Below are 1197 nucleotides of genomic sequence, written 5' to 3'. Positions count from 1 at the left end.
TACCTTTTCATAATCAGGGGCACGATCGACATATTTAGAAAAGTCTTCCCCGCCTCCCCGTATACGCGTACGTCTTGTTTTTTTCTCCGCTGGACCACGCGCACCCTGGACGACCCGCAGCCCACGTACCCTTTTTTTTTCTAAACTGATGCAAAAAATAAAATGCGGCGACAAGGATTCGAGCCCGCGCACTAACGTTCAAGTGTGCCACGCCATAACCACCACGCCACGCCCCATTCTGCGACCAAGTGCATTTTCTGAACCCTTTTCTTCTTTCCTTTTGTTTATTTTCTAATTCGACGAAAAAAGCGCGCGCTAACTGGGAGCTCCTAATCCGCGCGCGCATTAAGCGCCGGTTGGCGCTTCTGGCGCTCGCAAGCGACGGGAAGCGGGCCGGCCCAAAAAAAGGAGGGCGCCCAACAGAAAAATTAAAATCAAATTGGCACGGCGCTCGCAAGCGACGGGAAGCGGGCCAGCCCAAAAAAAAGGAGGGCTCCCAACAGAAAAATTAAAATCAAATTGGCACGTGCGCCGTCACTCGATCCGCCGACCTCCTGTCCCAAGTTACACCGCGCTAACCACTCGGCCACAACGGCACATAGAGTAGGCTTAATCACTTAATTTCCTTTTTAGGTTCTTCTTTCCTTTTTCGTTTTTTCATTTTTCTTTTCTGTTTTTTCTTTTTTCTTCCTTACATGATGAATTTTTCCAAACTCGTGAACTCTTTTCAAATGGATGATTTTTTTTCATTTTTGATTGAAAAAAAGTTCATCGGATTTGAAAAAATTTCACAAATTTGAAAAAGATATTCATCGGATTTGAAAGAAGTTCATGGGATTCAAGAAAAAGTTCATCACATATGAAAAAAGTTCATTGATTCTGAAAAAAGTTCATCAAACTTGAAAAAAAAAGTACTTCAGAACCCCCTCCGGTAGACCGCAACCGTGCTGGTATCACATGGTGTACGTGATCGCATGCATGCAAGCGCACGAAAGTGTGCACACATGTGGGCACGACCAACGTAGGCCACCACGCAAGGATTGAACGAAATCAGACACCAATCCAACGTTGTGTCACGTCCGGCCACTTTTTCGGGGCTTTTTCACCCAGAAAATCGTAGAAAATGCATCGAGCGTTGGAAAAATATGCAAACTGGCGTGCGTGATGCCGATGATGATGCCAGCGTGTGGAAAAAGT

This window comes from Triticum aestivum, chromosome 1A (assembly GCF_018294505.1).
Source record: "Triticum aestivum cultivar Chinese Spring chromosome 1A, IWGSC CS RefSeq v2.1, whole genome shotgun sequence".
Lineage (NCBI taxonomy): Eukaryota > Viridiplantae > Streptophyta > Magnoliopsida > Poales > Poaceae > Triticum > Triticum aestivum.
This window is presented reverse-complemented; position numbering follows the sequence as displayed.